This window comes from Coturnix japonica, chromosome 2 (assembly GCF_001577835.2).
Source record: "Coturnix japonica isolate 7356 chromosome 2, Coturnix japonica 2.1, whole genome shotgun sequence".
Taxonomy (NCBI): Eukaryota; Metazoa; Chordata; class Aves; order Galliformes; family Phasianidae; genus Coturnix; species Coturnix japonica.
The window spans coordinates 51,982,307-52,002,943 of record NC_029517.1 but is presented as its reverse complement, the minus strand read 5'-3'; the positions used below and the strand labels follow the sequence as shown (position 1 = coordinate 52,002,943).

The window sequence follows — 20,637 nt, the reverse complement described above, 5'->3', positions numbered from 1 at the left end:
AGCAGAGCAGGCTGATAATCTCTTCAGCCTTGGCGTGATAACTGGTGTGTGAGTAAGCTATTTAGCATCATGTGAAATGCTGTTTCCTGTAGCTTCTTTCTGCAGTGGTAGTTCCCAAGACATATCTTTTAGACATGATTTAAGTTGATTACTGTTTTTCTTTTTTCTTGGTCCCAGGAGCACTTAACCAGAAAAAGCATCAACTTGTCTTTAGTAGCTTTTCTGGAGCTGGGCTTGGCTTTTCAAAGATGAGTGGAGATGTCTCATTCCCACCCTAGTATGACTACAGAGTCTCCCTTTGTTCAAGATAATCTGCACTTGTGTGGAGAGGCCACTTCCAGTGAGCTCAAGGGCACTTCAGGACACCAAGTGAGTGAGGCATGGGAAATGCTTTGTGCAGAACCTCTGAAGCACAAGGTTTCTGGTGTCTTATGCAGTGTGCTGTGAGGTAAGATGGAGATGCTAACTCTCTACCTTCCTCTCTCGTTTTTGTTGACGAGAAGCTGCCTGTGTCCTTCAGGTGGTGTGTTTGGTTCTGTCAAGATTCTGACACATCCAAGGATGACTACGTATAGTGCATCCATATAGCAGAGTTAGAGTGTTGCTGGTACCTTAGGTATGTGTGAAAATGTATTTTAATAAGCCAGCAGTGCGATAGGCAAAACTCATCCAAGTAATAACTTCTATGGTGTTGTATTAGGCGAAGTTCGACCCTCGGGATGTAACGTGATAGGCCCTCCCCTGCTGGGTCATACATATGTAAAAAAGATATAGATGAAACTGGTTACCTATATAAGAGACCCTCACATTCCAATAAACGCCATTTTACCGCTGACCATATTGGTGTAACAAACAGCTGTGACTTGGTTGGGGCCATCGATACACATTCACAAAGGGACTTGACTTTCCAGGTTACCAGATCGAGGTAACACTATGGGGGAATTGTTGGATGAGGCCTGGTGACCAAAATTATTTTAGTTAGATGACTGTGGATTGTAATAGTGCTGCCTCCTGGCAGTAAAACCTATGTGTAGTTTATAAATATTATGTTAATTATAAATCTGTGATGTTCGTAGTTTCTTAAATGTTTGCAAACAATGTTTGTAGATACTTCCTAGCTTACTATATACATGATCAAAATTAACCTTACTTTCTGCTTCCCATATATATGGCGTACATTTATATGTATGTGGATACATGTCTCTGTTTACGTACGGGTACGTGCATACATATCCCTCCCAAATGTTTATGGATTATTCCAGTTTGTCACACAGTGTCTTGGTTAGAACATGCACTCCCATTTCTTCTGGAGTCAAAAGTCAGTTGTATCATCCCAGATAAAAACCAAGGCGGAAGGATGGACGAGACTATCTGCGGGGAAGTGCTGGTCAGCTTCAGTCCACTGGCTGTGCCAAAAGACAAAGTGAATTGAAGTAGAGATCAGAACACTGCTGTGCTAGTTGATAGTTTTAATCTGAGCTCTGAAGAGTTCATGTCTTTGAAGAGCAAAGAAATGTTGGCATCAAATATTGATTGTGTGTACTATCTAAAATTCATAAATTTCTTTCATCTGGCAAGTTGGATTGCAGGGAGGAATGGAGTACTCTTAGCTTGACAATAGGGTAGAAATGAATAAAAGAAATGTAATTTAAATTAATACTTCACAATGGCCATAGTGAGATCTTTTAAAGACAGAGACCATGATGTGATTTCTGTTGAGTTCGCAAGAGGTAATTGAAACAGTAGGATTCTGCTAAATTATTAAGCTGTATTAATGTAGACAGACCACAAACGTGGCCAAACTAATCAAACTACAGTAATAGGAATGTACTTAAAAGTTTGAGGTTGTAATGTACTTTTCTTTTTTTCCTCTTGAAAGCTGATGAACACTTTTTAGAGTGTGAGTAATTTCCTGCAGTTTTCCTCTGATGTGATGGTGTATGTTGCCATGTGTTCTTGCTGTAGGATGTGATGAAGTCCATCTAATTGTGTGAGATTTAAGTACAGTTATGTTTTATCTCCTAAATCCTTTATGTTATTTCTATTCCTATTCTCTCAGAAGTAGTACTTAGAAGTATGATCAGTAGATCCCAACATGTTATTTGAGATAATCTACAGCACTGTGTTGCTTTTATGGGCTTCTCAGAGGTAACAAGGTTGCATGATGCTAATGAAGGGAGTGGAATATTGAAAGTTGACAAGGACAGTCATTCATGATCCAAATAAAATTGGAAATACATGCCCTACAGGGTTTGTTATCCAACTTTTACTATAATATATTTAGCAGCATTAATAAAATGAGCTTCAATACTTTGTAAATTTCCTTTTTGCTTTCTATATGTCTTAAGGCAAAGCAAACAAAAAGAAATCTGAATATCCTTTGCTTTGCTTAATAATTTAGCTTATTCTGCTAGTTCTGTGTGTGTGGGACAGTGCCTGAGGTAAGGGATGCCAGAGCACTTCTGCATTCTGCTAATAGGGAATTTGTGTGCAAATTTATTAATAAATAAATGATTCTCTACATGGTCAGGTGATTCTTTATTTTGCATAGAAATAAAAAGGTCTGAATGGCTCTGCTACTGTCATTTACAGATCTCTCTCTGACTAATCCATCAAGGATGGGAGCCTGCTGTGAGTTTTGCATTTAGGTGGAGTTACTTTTTCCTGTTTTCTCTCTACAGTAAGTCAGCAAAGATGGTTTCTGAGCAGGTAAAATTGGTTCTGAGCAACACTCAGCAATCAGGAGGTGTGCCAAGCAGTGTGTTACCTCTGTCACATACAAGCCACGTTAGGCCAATTTTCTAGCATTCCCATTGGCCATATTGACTGTTTTGTGGCTGCTGGTCTCCAGACAGGCAAGAGTGCTTGGGCTGACAGAAGCCTGTCTGCACCTGTATCTGCTTTTGTGTCCTGAAGCTCAGTGCAAAGAAGAGCAGCTGCTGATGGGTGGGTGTTTTTTGTATTGTTTTCATTTTTAATTACTCTTTCAGTGAGTAAAGATAAGGAGGCGTAGGAATGAGGTAAGAGGGGAGGAACAGCTGGTAGAAATAAGAGGTGAGAGAGGATGTGTTGGGCGTGAATGGAAAACTTCAGAGGAAACCAGAGCTTTCTGTTGTAGGAGAGCAATGTGGTTGAAGCTAGTAGACTGGTTTTCAGGCAAAACCTGGAAACCTTTCTTCTTTCTGTTGCTATACACTTGTACCCTGCACCTACTACCTCACAGAGTTGCTCTGGGTACTTTCAGCTCACCCTGGCTCCTCACAAGCTCTGACTCCTTTTCAGTTACGTCATGAAACTGGATTGTATCTAACTGTGTTTGCATCTACCGTACCTCTTAAGTACTTAAAAGCATACAATTAGGTAATGGAAGGCTTAACATGGAGTTTCTTAGGAATAACTACATTAAAGTCAATGGCAGTGTTGATGTGAATAATTGGCTGGCAGTAGGAGTTGCTACATCATCTGAATTACAGAAACTGAATCTCAAAAAACCAGGTCAGGACAATTGGAATAATATTGCCAGCTGTGAGTGCGGACACTGTTTTTGTTTGCATGTTGAAGGTCTTTGCATCAACAGGTCCTCCAGCTGCTCTCCAGGCATGAAACAAGCTTCCCATGCAGCTTATTTGTTACTTGCTTTGTGTTCTGTGAATGACTGCAGTAGGAGCCACAAGGATCAGCTGAGGCTATAGATGTATTATGAAGATATACAAATGGATTTTTAAAACCTATATAGTGCACTCTTAGTACATTTTTTGTTTTATGGAATGGCTTTGATTACCCGTTTTGGGTTCCAGAAGTCAGTGTGAAATGCCAATAACCTTGTTTTAACTCTTGGAGAGAGATCTTTGGTTCTTTGTAGCTCCCTTGTAACCCAGAGCTAGACTCTCTGCATTCTATTCTAAAAATTAAAGCAATTTCTTTTACTAAAAGCAATTGAAAATTATCTGAGGACTTAGGATCTGAAGACCTATGAAGCCTTACGATTCAATTTTGTATGGGAGCATAGTTTAAATAGGCTGGGACAGCACTGTGAATTTCTTCTCAAGTTCCATTAATTACAGTAAATATAGAACACAAAATATTTTTTTAAATTATCCATAATATAAAGCATACTTGAGATAATAATATCAATATAGCTTTTTTTATTCTGCTTTTAGCTCACCCAGACCTATCTTTTCCCCTGTGTCTTTAAATATCTTTTTGAAAGTCTTTCAAAGGTAGATTTATTAATGTATCACAGTGCAGATGTCTCTAGCTGTGAAGAATAAGTCACATTGAGTTGTAGTGTTGTGTCAAAAATATCATTAAGAGGCTGAGAACAAGGGGAGCAATTAATGAACAGTCTTCATCGTGAACAAATGTCAGAGACTCCTCCAGGGCTAAGCTGCTCTATGCCATATTCATTAATTGCTCTTCTGAACAAAGTTGGTGTTGACTGATTTTAATTAAGCATACCTGAGAAAACCCATAGAAACAGATCGGAGGTATTAGAATGGAAAAATCGGTCTTTAATTTAATAAATAAATACTTTTTTCTTCTCATGGGTTTTTATGCTTCACACAACTGTTTCTGGCTGACATTTCCTCCTAACTATTGGGATTGTCTTCATTGGAGATTTTGGCAGAGGATGTCTTATTGTCTCCATTACAGATGCATGCCAAGTACCGTGCTCTCAATTAAATCACTGTGATTAAAAATGTGCAGAAATCCATCATAACAGGAGAGAACTCTCTGCTCAGTCCCACTCTACCTGTTGAAAAGTGGTAAGTAAGGGAAGAAATATCTGTGAGCAGAAGTGTAGAAATCTTGAATCCTCATTGCTAAAGCTTGTCCCAAACTTGCTGCCCTGATAGGTTGGTCAGAATTGTCTCCTTGGGAAAGCAAGACAGCAGCTCTGCAGTATAAACACTTATGGAAAACTGTTTAAAACTGTTTTGTCAATTTTACTCAGAGACTTTTAGGTCTAAATTGAAACTTGATGAATGGAAATTCCTAACATCCATGTTTTTATGTGGAATGTAGTGATACAATTATCACTGTGATTTTTTTTTGTTCGTTGAACTGAAAGTAGCAGTAATACATGTTAAGTACTATTTTGTTGTGGTTTTGGAGAGACTTTGGGAGAGGAATAAAGAATATATACCACAGCTGACTTTTCCTAGTTCTACTGTTTCCAGATATTTTAGTTATATTTTGGAAAGATCTTCAGAATATGAGGAAGAGTTTAGCCAGAGAACTTTGTAGTAGATTGCAGTTTTGAGCCAAGTGGTAACTGGAAACTTTAATAACCTTACAGTAGCATGTTAGAAGTGGAGATGTGCAGTGGGATGGACACGTCAGGACTCAGTAAAAATAACATATCCTATGGTGGCATGCATCCAGCTCTCTAAAATTAGCACAGTATCCTGGATATGATACTGCAGGTGGTCAGAAGAACTAGCAGTATTCAACACCCTCTGTTGCTCAAGGAGGTCTGAACTTATTTTATGGTTTTAAGCAAAAATGACTTACTTTGATTACTGTTGTTCTTAATAGGGCAAGGAAACATGTAGTGCATTTCATAGGCATTAAGACAAGGTGCTGGCCAGGAAGATTTCATGTAGGGAGCTCCAGTCTTGAATGGAAGCCAGGGCAGGGTTCCGGTGCAGCTGGGAGTAGAAGTAGATTGTGACGTATTTCTGATAGTGTACAAACACACACTCAATCATCAGGGTTGTGAGTGATTTGTTTCACATCATGCTATTTTACTTGCAGCATTACGATAGGCTTTGGCCAAATAAGCTTGGGGAAAACTGCTGTTCCTTGTATTAGGGGAAGGTAAGGCTTGAGAGAAAGCAGAACTCTGTTATTATGGTTTGATTAATTGTGAGAACATTTATGCAAGTTGTATTAGGTTCAGATTAGTTTTATGGGGAAAGTCTGTACTGGCTTTTCCTCTCCATTGTCCTGCATTCTCCTTTGCCTTTCTGGAAAGACCGGCAGAATGAGACTTCCTAAGGACTTTCAAGGACTCTGAGTAGAAATCTGTTGAAATGACCTGAACAAGTAAGGCAAGGTTTTCTTATGGTTTGTTAATTAAGTATAGATGTTCTTTTATTAAAAAAGAAAAAAAAACCACGAAAATCACCCCAAAAAGACGTTTAACTCTCTCTCTCTCTCTCTCTCTCTCTCTCTCTGGGTCACTTCTGTATAAATGTTTGGAAGGTTACAGAGATCTGAAAAGTTAAGCTGGCAAAAAGTACACACATATACATGTGTTTGGAGGGGGCTAGGAGACAAGAAAACTATATTTATTTATAAGGCTAAATATCCTCTTTGGAATATTTATAAACAAAATTAGTTTTTTGTTTTGATTTTTGATAACATTTTAACTGCATGTTGCCATCATTTCTGGAATTCAGAGCATCTTATCATGTAAGTACTTTAATTTTTTGAGATTGTCACTAAGAATAGCAGCTTCTGGCTTTGGAACTCGTTGCCTTTAAGTATGAGGGGAGAATTCTGTTCTTTCAGACTCATCTGCAGATCTTTGTTGCTTTGTTCACACTCTTTTAAGTATGGTTTATTATAATTCTTCACCGCTGTACAGTTGCAGGAATTTTGGTGACTTTTTGAGGAGTAAAATATTCTTCTCCATCCTGAATTTAAAGGGTATTTAATATTTTCACTTAGCTTCACTGCTAATAGTTTAGTTAATTGTAGCATGAAGAGATTTAATTTTTAGGTGTAATATTCACTGCTACAGAGAAATCAGTTTATGGGTACAGAGATAGTGGTATAACAAATACAGAGGGTAAGGCAGAAGTGTAGTTTGTCCAAAGATTAGTGACAGGGCTTCTTTCTATTTTCCGAAATAGGTCACTGGCAGGCTTTGTAATAGTGATGGGATCTGAGGGACAATTGTATTTTGATAGCAGAAGAAAAGAATGTGTTTGGCAAAAGTGAGTGTGTTGAAGTGCTCTCATTTTTATCTCTCCTGATGTTGTCATATAGCTTTTCATAATGTGGGTCTTCAGGGCAGTGTTGTCTTTCTTCTCTTTTTCTGTCTTTGTAAAGCATCCCTTAGGAAAGGGGAAGTGATTTGGAAGTGTTGTGTTAGACAGCACCTGTAACTGACATTGCTACCATGCAATAAGGGGATGAGCTGGTAAGGACACCTTCACTGTTTTCTCTTCTTCTATAGAAGTTTTGAATGCTTTTAGTCCTTGTGGAAATGGAAGTCCTACAGCTCAGTAAATCTAATAGCTTAAGGAACACTTAATAAAATGCGGTATTTCATAAAGAAAAGTGTGCCTTTCCCTATCAAAATAAATCTAACTGTCGCGTGCCTTTAGTAAGGCTTCTTATTTGTATCTCAAAAGAGCGTATGCGAGAGCTGTACTACTGTAGAATTGAATGGTGTTAGAACAGCATTCAACAGAACATTACTTAGTGCATTAGCTTGAAGTGGAGGTGAGTTCTGTAGATCTAATTCACTATCCAAATGTATGTGTTTTTACTCTTACATCTGCAGGTAAACAGTAAAAGCAAGCACCAAAAGGAGCATTCTAAGAAAAAATGTAGTACAGAATTAATTTTGGGGAAAATTGAATAATGTCTTATGGGATCAAGCAAAATTATACTTGGTATCTTCACATAATACCAGTAATGAAGGAATGCAAATATAGAAAAAAGTTATCATAATCAGATATATTAAAAAATAAAGGCCTATATTGACTTTGTATTCTCAAAAGAGAGAAATAAGTTTCTACATGCAGTTAACAAAGCTTCTGCTGCTTCAGTGGAAGGTGCCCTATAGATAAATAGGTCAGTTGTATCTAAGTTGCATGAGCTTAAGCATAATAATAATAAGAATGAATGAATACTTTAAAGCCGCTAATATTCTGACGTAGGGAAAAAATCCTGATGATATTTTTGAGGTCTTCTGAGTGGCAGCCTAAATATTTTAAAAACACTTTAAATTTGGAAGTTCAGGACGGCTTTGGCTTGTTTAGGTGGTAACCATAGCCTGGCTATGGTTACTACTACTACTACTTCACATACATACTACTACTACTACATACTACTTCACATAGCCTGTGAAGTAGAAACCATGACTAGATCTTTACAATGTGGCATTTTAGGACAGATTGACAAACAGCTTGGGAGACATTTGGAAACATGGAATGATGATAGCACTTGCTGCCCTAGCTAAATGTGAAAGGTGAAGTTTTGTTTGAAACAAACAGAAAAAGCAAACGCTGGAGAGAGAAGAGCAAGCTATGATTTTAGCTAGCTATTTTCTTGTACAATTAACACCTGGACTGTTTACAGAAAACTGACTATTCTTCTGCTTTTTTAATTTCAGGGTGGCTGTTGACTGAGCAGTAGGGAGCTTTTATTCTTTATCTGATGCCTTACTGAGTTCTCTGCAGTTCGCTGACTTTGTTAGGAAGCTGAAATGCCAATTTTAGCTATCAGACATAGAAATCATTAACAGCATTTATTGACTTTTAAACAGTTTTCTGTTATCTTGACACTGTCAGATCACCCTTATCCACTTTCCACAAAACATAATTGAAAACAATGAAATTTCTCAACCTTGGACAGGTAACAGACTGAGGAAGATTTTTATCTGACAGAGCTTCAGCTTGAGTGACATTACAAGAAGCTGCATCTGCTGGTAGTACGAACAACTTTCACAAATAAGCCTCTGTTGAAAGGCTATGTGCCCGCTTTCCTTTGTCCTTAGCATTAAACAAAGTGATGTTTTATAGAGTTCAAATGAGAAAATTGTACAGGAAGTGGCATGCAAATCCATAGGGCTTCAGTCTTTCAGATTTTGCTATCTATTGCTTCACTGTGCCATGAAGTTTGGTTTTTATGGTAGTGGTTAATACTCTTTGTTTTGATTCTTGAAACATGATTCATGTATGAAGCTCCTTCAAAAAGAGTAGGTGCTCAGTGGAAAGCTGCTTTTGAGTGAGGAAATAAGAGGAATTAAATACAGCTTTAAAGCAGTGATCGTTTCTATTTATCGCAGAGCATTTCCCATAAGGAGTAATAATATCCTGTCGTGCTGAAAAATGAAGAAAGGGTAAAGAGAAGATAATTAAAATTAAAAAGCAAAGAATTCTTTTAATAGACCAGAAAGTAGGACATAAAACTTAAAAGCTGAAAAGGAGCCTACTAAAAAATGTAAATGCTTTTTCTAATATATTATCATGTCAGTATAATTTTCATATATTTCACTTTGCTTTTGGAACCAATGCAATGTGCAGATACTTTTTGCTGGAAAAGTATGATTATTTTTCCTTAAGAACTTGAATGTTTCTTTGCATTATAAATGCATCATGGGAGTCTGTATGTTGGTGGAATAGAGTTAGAAGTAAGTGTAAGGGAGATTAAGATGGTTACAGTTACCACATATTGAATTTTGCAACCCAGAGGCGATAGGTTCTCCTGTGTTCCAGGGTATACAGTGTGCAGGCTGGGAGTGGTGGTAAAAGTCTTCACTAATGCCCTATAACAGTATTGTTATATTGTAACAGTATAAAGGGTGGTCAGGCACTGGAATGGACTGCCCAGGGAGGTGGTGGAGTCATCAACCCTGGGGTTGTTCAAGGAAAGTCTGGATGTTGTGTTGAGGGACATGGCTTAGTGGGAGCTATTAGTAATGGGTAAATGGTTGGACTGGATGATCTTTTAGGTCTTTTCCAACCTTGGTGATTCTATGATACTATGATTGGCTGGAGCTAACCTTTGGCCTTTTTGTAATGTATGAAAGTGGTTCTGAAGATGAGTTGAATACAGCTTTCATTATTGTTATTACTTTTTGCTTGTTTTGTTTTCTTGCCCCTTCAATTTCAGAATTGATATTTTAAGTATTTTCCTTATTTGCTCAGCTATTTTCTTCTTATTATTTTTGCATGCTTTTGGTCTCACAGATCATCCATCTGCTGAGAATTTACCAAATGGCAACATCATCTACAAAGATGTCCTGTGACACCAGAGCTTTGCATTTGGAGCATGTTATTTCTATGTCAGTGTGGAAATGGTACTGTTATTGCACTTCCTGTTGTGTAGCCAAAGAAAGAAAGGTATTCTTTTCTTCTGTCTTGTCTTGTGTTGAATTTAAACAAACTTTACAAAGTTTATGTTGAGTTACAGTGCTGTGGGTATGTGTAGAATTCTTACTAAAAATTCTTATCTGAGAAGATGAAAACAAAGGTTGTGATGAGTGGTCAGGAGGCAGAAGTTGTTAGGAGATGGGTTTGGAGTCAGTTAATAGCAAAGAAGCTGATCAGAATGTGTGGGAAACATATGTTGCTCTCATTCATAAGGTACAGGAGGCTGGTATTAATTTGTCAGGAGGAATGTGATGAAAGATGAGACTCTGGTAACTACCATGAAGGTTTGAATGCAGCCTCACAATGTATTGTGAAATATGTGGACAGTGACATTTTCTAAAACCAAAGATGGCATGCTGTCAGCTCCACTTTACATGATGACACTTAATTATTATTATTTTTTTTTCCTTTCTGCACTCTGTGACAATGATAACAGCAAACAGTGATAACACTATGGGATGCCCTGTTATGGTGATATGGGTGTGCCAGAGTGCTCAGAGTTGCAGTGTGGGTTGCAGCCTTGGTTGCTGTGGGACTGTGAGACACAGTGCCCTTTAAAAGGAATGAAAATGGTCATTGGTTCACACCCTGGTTGTTGCTCCCTGCTGTGCTTCTTGTACAGCAGTTTGTTGTCAGCCTGTCTAAGCCTATTTCTGGGTACCGACAATGTGATTCTCTCTGTGCCTCCTGTGGTAGTCACCTCTATTTCTGAACATACAAAGAGTGAAAAGGTACCAGTATGCTCATTTGCAGATGTTGTGATTTCTTGTTTTTTATTTAAGCTGTGCTAACTTCATTGCAGGACACTGGGCATTTAAATAAAGATTCAAAATACCTTAGCCCTGGTACTGTGATTTTCTACATCCAGACTTGCAGTTTCAATTGTAAAACAGAGGTAAGAAAGACTAGTCCCTGCATGAAATGCCAAGTACGGTCTGACACCGAACTCTAGGGTGTTCTTGAAAGATGTTGGAATTGCAGGCTGCAGGTCTCTTAGATGAGAGAGGCAACATGTTGTGTTTTGAACGTAAATTTTGCCAACATCAAGACTTGTGCTTATTAACTTACTCCGCTTACTGCTGGCCTCTTTGTAACACACAGGAGCATTTTTGCTGTACTCTGGTGGTTAGAAGATATAACCTTCATTGCACATGAGAGTCTGTAATGAAAGGTTGAGCATTTTCTGCTACTGTTAATTTCTTAACTTTTTACAAGTGTAAATGCTGCCATGATTATAGAATGCACACTGAATCTGGGGACGTGTGCAATATTCTCTTACCACTTGTCTAGTCAAATAATTTTTAATGAGTCAGAGAGCTAACTGAACACCCAGATCGGTTTGTTTACTTCAGTAGCTTAACAGCATTAAAATCAAAGAGCTTGCAAGGGTAGGGGGTAGTCTGTGTCATTGCTGGACTCCATTAATCACCTCCTTGACTGAGAGCAACAGTTTTGAACAGCGACTTCTGGATGACTGAATAACTTCATTCTTGATACCAGTAATGTCTCTCACCAGGCTGCTAGTGCACAATCAGAAACATCTGCACGTATGAAAACTTCCACTTAGCAAACATATTTTACAAGAAAAAATGGACCCCAAACAGAACAATGAAGGGAAAAAACTAACATGAAAAAACACTCATTTTTTGCATGAGTGGCTTTTTGGAAAAAGGACTAACTGAAAATGTTTCTGCTTTAGCTTTTGCATATGATCTTGTCATCCGAGTTTATCTTTAGATCCTTATGCTCTTGATGAAATAAGTAGATTTTGTTTTATTATTAGTTCTCATTGTTTTGGCTCCCTGGGATCTTTTTGACATTTGATACCCAGTAATGGAAAAAAAAAAAAGCATTCTATTTGCCAAATAACTCATGGCTGTTTGTGTTTTAACTGTGTTAAGTGCAAACACAGTCACTCTCCCATAGATGAGGCGTGGTGTTCATTACTTGTTTGGAGCTGGTGGTTCCAGCTCTTTTACAAATGTGCTTAATAGAACAGAGAACAAAAATGGTTTCTTCGGGCTTTCCTGTGATTTCAAAGTTCTTTTGGACAAGCATTTAATTATGTTGGGAAAGAGCATTCACCTTTCGCCTCTGTATTGCTGGTATTTTCCAGTGTCCCATCAGTTGCTCACTGTGCCCTGAGTGAGTGTTACTTGTTTATTGTCACTATCACAGGATCAGCAAAATGTAGGCTGGTTAGGACTGTTGGAGATCTTGTCAGATTCCTTCCTTACGTGAGCTGCATGTGCTTTTCAATACTGTATTTTTATGAGGCCTGAGTAGCACACCCTGAGGTCAACCCCATCTGCTCCAACCATGTTTGTTTTATTTGGCATCTTCCAGCATGTTTTATGGAGTAGCTGAACTTTTGAAACTGTATATTCTTGAGGACTTCCAATACTTGACAGAAATATCCTGTAGAGAATTAACCGAAGGCAATAGTCTTGTTTGAATCTTGAAAACATGAGAATATTCGTGTTTCGTTATTTGCTTTTCATTGTTCTGCAATAGAAGGATGTCAGCAAGAGGACTTGGCAGGTATAAAAAGAAAGGGAGGGGGAGAGGGGAAGCAAAGGAAGAAAGAATGCCTCCTTCATCAGTAAAAGATAATTGGTTCTGTACCAAACATGCGTTTTATGTTATCCATGGACAAGGGTATGACAGGCTTAATCAGTTTCATGAAGCAGTCAGAATTTATTGTACAATTGAAAGGTGAAAGGTTTACATTCATTAATCAGATTGGTACTGAGGTAAAATAAAGATATCCTTGAAGTCTTACCAATTAATAATAAAAAGGAGAGTAAGATGAATAGCATTTGTTCTCTAACATATATGCATAATGGTACATCTTGATAAATGTCTGTTCCTCTAGAATGCATTTTAAAAATGTTGGCAATCAGCAGAAGAAGAGGACATGGAACACTTCTGCTAAATACCTCTTTGATGAAGCTATGATCTTAAAAACCTGGGTTTCTTTCATTATATCATTTTAGCATTGATACCAGGGGTGGGAAATGACACATAGATCTGTAATTTCCACTTTACTATTATACAGGGAGAGAGACTTTTCATGCTGTCTAAAATGAATTGTCTCGCTACTGAAGTGATACATCCTTTATCTTCAATTTGTCACCTAAAAGATCTTGTGTCCCTGAAAATCCTCCTCATCAGTTCTTTGTGAGTTTCTAATCCATTATGTGGCCCATTGTTCTCAATGGAAGTAAATGTGTTAGTTCCTGGTGTCTTGGCCAGGGCATTTAGTGGGATTTTTAAATGTAATCTGGCTTGTGATCTAAGCTGGTCAGTCCTATGGAAATGATAGAAAACCAGTGGCTGACAGATAGGCCATGATGTATTCTCTTTTTTTGCCTGCCAATTCACGCATGTCATCTTTGAAGCCATATTTTATTACCTATTTCCTTCTCCTTAGAGAGAATTACTGTGGTAAAACAAATCCATGCCAGCTAAGGCATTCTCCTAAATGCTAGACTCCAAACTACATGTATAGTTATGTATTTGTAATAAGCAAGACAGGGTCTTTGTGTGTCAAAAGGCCAGGGAAATGAGTTTCCATTCCATCTAGGGAGAATCAATAATGGGAAGATTATTAGCCGCTGGCTCTTGTCCTAGAACACAACCTGTAGAAGCTATTAAGGGAGTGCAGCTGTATATTAGAACTTGATTTAGCTTTAACATCCGCTAGATCATCATAAGGACACAACATAAACCAGATTTGAGATAGAGAATATGTTTCCATGTAAAATGAAAGAATGATGAAACGTTATTTGGCCTGTATGATTATTATTATTAATTTTTAAAATTTATTTATTTTTTTATTTTTCTCCAATGCTTATAGGCATTACCTGTTTACTCAGAGGCAAATTGTTTGTTGTGAAGTTATCAGTTCTTTTTCTTCTCTGCTGAAGCTGTCAATGTTGGTGCCCAATCCTGCTCATGGATTTAGTGATGCAAAGCTGGGCTCCAGGCATTGATATTTTCTGTAAGCAATAAGCACGTGGCAATATGCACAAGCCATAGGTAACTGGGGCTGGATCCGTGCAGACACTGGTTGGCAGAAGACTTTGGATACTGTTTGGATATATTTGCTCTTTGCTCATGCATGTATAGTTGATGTTTTATGCCAGCTATGAGCACGTTTAGTGAAGTTTATCATGTTAGCCTTGGAGCAGTCTCATGCTCAGTGGGCATCTGGGGGTCAGCCCATGCCATCCCTGTATGTGGTGTTGTGCTTGATTGCAGCTCCTGTGGCATTACCATGGCAATTGGGGGCTTGCTGTTTTGGTGGCCTTAGGCCTACTTTACTGCTGTGGCAGTGGGAGTCTATTTTGGAGCTTGTGTCTTTAGATACCATAATATATTTTGCTATATTTTTAGACAGTGTCTTTTTATGTCATTCTCAACAGTTTCTCTTTGCTTCCGTTCTGGCTTAGGTATCTTAGCAAAAACTGTTTGCAAACTTACACCGTGGCCTGACTTCCAGCAGGTCTTACGTATCTTTGCAAATGTTTCGTGGTTTGGTGGTAATTTTAAAATGGTAGCATCACTGTGCTATGTGAAATGGCTTCTGACAAAGTGGAACTGGAAATAGTTATTTGAGGGACAAGTTGAGGATTAAAGCACCAGAGACTGACTTTGAAGAACCATGAGTTGATAAAAGTTGCCTTACAATATGATACATTCAACTGTGTGAAATATATGGTAAGGTCTGTTCTGGATCTACTTGAAAATTATAAAGAAGTATTTCTTGCATTATGCAACAATGTTATATTTGTTCTGAGTTCTTCTGGCTTGATTCTTAAATTCTTGTACATGCAATTATTTTCAGAGACTCTGTTGGGGTTATCATGTGTCCTACATGTTGCTAGAAGTGCGTAGATGTTCCTGAATTATTACACAATCCTGTGATGCGTCTTACCTTCAAATGTGAATTTTCAGTGCTTAATAATGAATACCAGTATTTGTACTTGAAGCTATGCATATGATGATCAATAAATTAAGGGATTATGCAATGGGTTTTGAATGACCCAAGTTCACATGTTTTATAAAGTTAATGTAACATGAAAAAAACACACATGGATAATCCTGACTGCTAGATGAAAAACAAGAATTTCTAATCCAATCTACAATTAAAAAATTATTAAATAAACAGAGCTATTTTGCAGTGATCATCTCAAATAAAGGTACAACTTTTCTTCTAGATGTATCGGTAGAAATTTGCCCTATGAATTCAACTTTACTGCCTTCATTTACTCTTGATTTGGCGTTTGTTTGCCCTTGCTCTGGCCTTGCTGAGTACTTGCTTTATCATACATTTCCACTTGCTTTGACCTACTTGGCCCTATTGCAGCCTTGTTTTGGTCCTGCAACTTCTCTGGAAACTATAATAAGAGTATCCTTTTTCTTGATTTTCTTGGTGGTAGGATTGGCACAAAGGAAATCCAATGAGGATTGATACAATTATTCTTGAGCCTAAGTACTGTGGTATTTTATATTTTATGCTCAACCTCCAGAGTCATTTTATATGTAGGGAGCTCTGCATCATAGAGTGTGAGGGTGTTGGGGGTACCATGACCCAACTGCAGCAGGAGTCATGGCAGCAGAGTGATCTGTTCTTGTAATTCTGGATTCTACCTGGATCAGCTCAGTGTTGCAACCACTCTCTGTCAACTGTTGAGCAGCAAAGGGACTGGTGATAGAGGAGGCCTTTTCTGCTGGGAGCCAGAGTCATGGATTTGAGCTAACTTCTTTTGTAATGAACAGAAAGTGAAAATGACATGCCTGACTATTTTGTGTTATTCAGAATTGTGCTGTCGTCATCTGGTTTGAGTTAGAAGCTGTTAATGATACTGGTAAAAGAAGTGAGTAGGAAAAACTTGCATCAAAGCTAACTACTTCCCCATATTTTAATATAGAGATGAAAAGACCACTGATTCTTGACACTTACAAGCTTAATTAATGATTAAATAGCATTCCTATAGAAAACAGATTTTCTGCTTTGAGATTGTGGAATATAGTCTTTTAGAATAAAAATAACATGTTTTTATTTTATTTTATTTTTTTTCCAAGAATGTACAACAATTTCCTACTTTTTCAACTGAATACTATACCTCTGTACCTGACCTATTCTAAAGTTCTGTAACTGTCAACTCTGTGCCCACCAGTGTTTGTTATTAATTCTTCATATTCCGCTGTATGTGAAGAAAAATGTTGAAAGAAGCCTTTCTCAGTAGCTTTCAAAGTTGTCATTCTTTATTTTTGAGTGGGCTAGAAAGAGAGTACTCTGCTCATCTTCAAGCCTTGGCTACTGCTTCTTTGAGTGTGTATGGAACTATTTCCCTGGGACATGTATGTGAAATTTATGAGATGAAGGCTGCTTTTTAACAAAGATAGTCTTAGCATTATTTGTGCACTTATTATCTTATATTTTGATCATAAGCTCTTTGTGTGTAAAGGGCAGAACACAATTTGTTGCTAAACAAATTATGCGCTAATGTAGACTGTTTTTAACAAGGCATATAAGTTGCTTTCATTTATTTTTGTCATCAAATACCATCTGCGTTCTTCATTATGATTCTGCAGTTTTAGCAGTTTATGCTATATTGCTTGGGCTGTACCACATATGTTAATAATTTTTTTTCTAGTTGGCACTGATCTCTTGTTCCATGCTGTTCTGAAATGTGGTGCTCTGTTACTTACCCCAAAGGTACTAATCCGAAGAAACATGTTTTGGATCGATTTGATACTATGTGTAAATTTGGAGTATTTTACACCTGCCATCTCCACATGTGTTCATTTCTTATGGAATGTGAATGAAATAGTGAAGCTTGTTCATAGGTGGAATGCTTTCATGGAGTGTCCCTGGGAGATACCTCTCCTTCGCTAATTAGTGTGGGTTCATACTGCAGTCCTCACATGAGTGACCATTCTGGCTAATTAATTTATTCTGAAGTTGAAGTCCTTTGCTCACTGGACTAATCTCAGAGTGCCCTTTGAACAGGAGGGTGTCTCATGGGTTACCCACTGGTAGCCTCCTCTGACCAAGAAAGAAGTAATATCAAACAGAGAGAGTGTCTGTTTTGCTTTTACTTGACTATAAATTCAGTTGGGTTTAAGTGCATCAGTATGGTACAGCTCTCTTAAAAATTCATATGAAGCCATTACAAAAGCAGAAGAAGATAACTCTGCAACACTGCAAAACATCCAGATTGTTCACTTGCACTAATATACTTCTGAGGCTGAGGGCAGTTTGAGAAAGATGCCCTGCTAACACATTATAACTGTTATATTGTTTTGTCCAACTTCATCAAACTCAGTCTGGTATTTTAAAGTATTAATTATTCTAAAGTAGTAATTATATATCCATATATATATATATATATATACATACGGATTTTTTGTATGACAAGAATTACAGAGATGATGCTGTTTCCTTCCCTGGTGTCCTGTTGTGTTTCTGAATGTGCTCTGATAACTCTCCTAAGGACAGAATTAAGCTTGTTGTGTTTGGTTGAAGCTGGCTGTCTGGGACTTGGCTCCAGACTGTCCATGTTCATTGCAGATGGCCTTTAAAGGTCTTTTCCAACTCAAACAATTCAGTGGTTCTATGAAAGCAATGCAGCTTTTCAGTTCAGTGCAGTGCCAGCTTTGAGTTAACACCACACTACCATGTCTACAAGTCTCGTGGTTTTTTGTTTTAGTTTGTTTTTTTTCTTCCCTTTTGTGCTTGTTGTCCAGCTTGGAGGCCATGAAGTATAAGCTGTTCTGGAAGATAATATAGATGTGCTCTTTGTCACAGATGTCTCTTGTTTCTTTGGGCAGATGGTGAATTGGGATTCTTACTTAGGAGTTTAGGCTGTTCACTTCTTCTGCTCTGCTCTACCTACATGCCTAAAACCATATGTTGTTTGAAGCTTTTAATGTCTTTTAAGGTTTTTTTTTGTTTGGTTTTTTTTTTTTGTTTGTTTGTTTTTAATTTTTTTTTTTTTGTGCTCAATTACTATTTCTGTTACTCCAGCACTTCAAAAATAGGGGATGGAAGAAAACCAGAATCAAGAGTTTGCAAGTTAGGAAGCTAACTCTTAAAGTGGAAAATGTAATCTGCAGCTCTTATGTCTGCCTCATGACAGTTTAAATTACGTCCCACCTTCAAACTGGATGCTCAGAAAACACAGGAGGCTAGCATACGTGACTTTGTAATTATGGCTGGATGAACAGATTGAGGATTGACCCTAAGCAACTGCACTGTTCTCTCCTCTGTAAGCTCTGGTATATTCCAAGTCAGTTTCCACCTGTATGACATAATCCTTCCACAGCCCCTCCAGCTTTAGAGTAGTGCGGGATGGGGGCACACAAGTGGTGCTGGCAAGGACAGGGCAGCAGCATAAGGCTACCAATTGAAACTGAAGGAGCTTCAAGCACTGGCTGTTGGGCTGGAGCACGCAACACATCTAAGTCCCAGCATTAGGTGACAGACCAGGAGGGTAAGCAGATATTTGAAGTACTTGTGGTCAGATTGAGCTCTGTGGGGGTCACTGCTCACTGCTGAGATGTGTTGTGCCCTGGAAGGACACTTTAGGACTGTTGACTGGCTGCACTCAGCATGTTTATTGCAAAGGACCACTTGTTGTTGTAACTTAATTGGTGGCAGGCCACCAAATTCCTTTAGACCTTCAAATGGGATAGCAGAAGAAGCTGAAGTGACATTTTTTGTGCTTAGTTGCCCTCTCCAGTGTAGTCATAATATTCTTGAGAATACAAATGGAATTTTTTCTTATCAGTAACACTGTGCTGGTTTCAGAAGCTGGGAAGCAATCTTTATCAGAAATTAAAGGTCAATCCCTTTGAAAGAAAGGGTGATGAAGTCATGAGGATGCAGACATTAATCACCCGCTTGGTGTCAAGCAGGTTCTGTGTTCTCTGGATAATCAAAAATCTTGGCTGCTGCTCTGTCATCTGGAAAAGTTAACACATTTTTGCAGCTGTAGAGAAGCAATTCTTTCTAAGGATGCCTCTAGATAACTTTGGTAGTTTCTAAACATTTGGTAGCTTGGGCTGAAAACCACAGATTAATGGGTGACGTTCTTTGTAACAAAGAAATCTGATCCCAGTTACAAGATTAAACTGTGACCTAATCCCTTCTAGCACCAGACCTTCATTTCAATATTTGTAGAAATTTAGACAAGTGCTTGACTAGGTCAGACACTAAAATCTACCTTCTTAATACTGTCTGAAAGAACTTGATAACAATTTTTTTTCTCCCACATGTACCAGGCTGTGTGTTACAGCCATGCTCCCTTTCCCTGGGATGGGGTTGTTAGTTAACAGTTCAATTATTATTATTTTTTAAAATTTATTATGTTTTTTTATTTTTAATCATGTTTTTATTATGTTCTCATAATTTAAATTTTTACAATTTCTTTTTTGCTTTGTTGTGAGAGAGGGAATAAAGGTAAATATGCATACAGGATCACAGGATCAGCCTCTTCTTGCTTACCTTTGCTTAAGAACTGTGCAAGAACCTGGGGGAGTTTCGTTTCCAGGAGGTGGTTGTTCTTAGTTGAAAGTTCATGTGTTAGCAAGGATAATTAAAATTTCCTCCCATTCTTCAGCTCTATGAAGATTATGAACTATGGATTTTGATAATCCATAGTTGGGGCTGGGTGATGGGGCAAGGAAGCTGAAGACTGCCTTTTCCTGCATTATTTTTTCCTTCTCATTCATCTCTGGATTTTTATTTTTATTTTTTCCCAAACTTGTTTGTCTTTAGCAGTATCAGGACCAATTAGGTACAGAGTTATCTTTCAGAATTTGACATATTTACTTAATCAGGTCTTCTAAATGTAATGGCTGCTGCCTTGCAAACTCTACTCTGAAGAACGTGGAATGCCTCTCTTAATGGAGATTATGAAGAGCCTTTTATAGATGGGAAAGAGAGGGAGAAACAGGGAAGTGCATTGGGGACTGCGTTTTGCCTGCCACCTGCAGGGTGGAAATAAGTGCTTCTCCTCAGTTCACAAGACCTATTTTCCACTATTTCTCACCTGACGTTTTGGTGTACAGTTCGCACAGGTCTCTGTTATCATTCTCCATCTACTGCTTTTATGACTCCAGTGTCCCAGTCTGACAGGAGGAATGCCCCTTCCCAAGCACCGAGCATGTCCACGCAAGCTGTTCTGGCACAGCTTGCTATGTTTGATATCAAATGGGAATGGGACATGTCATCACAGACCTGGATTTGTTCGATCTGTAGCACTTCAAGTTTGAATGTGCTTTTCCAAACCACTCCATCAGCATCAGATTTCAATCAAAATTGGTGTCAATTTCTGCTAAAAACATATAAGTTCCTATTCTGCAGCTTCTCTGAGTTTTATAAGAACCTTTGAAATCTACAGATGTTCTTAGGTCACATTATTTCTAATTTTATTATTTTTGGTAATTTATGCTACATTTTTAAGCACCCCAGTGAGCAAAAAGTAGCACGGATATGACAGAAAAATTGTGT

General features: G+C 38.0%; 1 protein-coding gene across 5 annotated transcripts in view; it reads left to right on the top strand.

The window, feature by feature from the left end:
• Positions 1-20,637, top strand: part of SEMA5A (semaphorin 5A) — a 316,527-nt gene that overhangs the window by 7,020 nt on the left and 288,870 nt on the right. Inside the window, exon 1 of one of the 5 annotated variants that reach the window (XM_032442466.1) lies at positions 206-369. The exons of the other annotated variants lie outside the window; for them this stretch is intronic. The gene's annotated coding sequence lies outside the window, so the exon portion shown is untranslated. Of the gene's footprint in view, positions 1-205; positions 370-20,637 lie in introns of those variants that run through there. 5 annotated transcript variants of the gene reach the window in all.